The 339-nt window shown below is 60.5% G+C and overlaps 1 protein-coding gene across 1 annotated transcript in view; it reads left to right on the top strand.

Moving 5' to 3' along the window:
- The window catches only part of VOLCADRAFT_121307 (uncharacterized protein), a gene marked incomplete at its 5' end in the record, with an annotated part of 14692 nt that overhangs the window by 2819 nt on the left and 11534 nt on the right, over nt 1-339 (top strand). The window lies entirely within an intron of this gene.

Raw genomic sequence — 339 nt, 5'->3', positions numbered from 1 at the left:
GGTGGGGGGAGGGCGAAAAAGAAAGTGAACGGTGGAGGAGGGGTAACCCCCACCACCACAGAGTTCTTAGCTTTTTTCCCCCTGCCCCGCCTTCCGTCTATCTCAGGTATCTGCTTCAATCATCAGTGGTTTGTCTTAACCTCCCCGTCAACCCCTCCCCTAACCCCAGCCCTCCGTAAACCTCCTCTCATTCCACCCCCTACCTTCCCCCGCACCCCCCCACCTCCCCCGCACACACTCTCCCCGTTGGCCCTCTCATCCTCCCAGCCCACACTCCGCTCCGCTCCTCTCCCACCCCATCCCGCTTTGGACTCTCCAACAACAGCAGTTTGCAGCAAC

Source organism: Volvox carteri, assembly GCF_000143455.1.
Source record: "Volvox carteri f. nagariensis unplaced genomic scaffold VOLCAscaffold_42, whole genome shotgun sequence".
Lineage (NCBI taxonomy): Eukaryota > Viridiplantae > Chlorophyta > Chlorophyceae > Chlamydomonadales > Volvocaceae > Volvox > Volvox carteri.
Note: the sequence above shows the minus strand (reverse complement) of the source record. Positions and strands in the feature narration are given on the sequence as shown.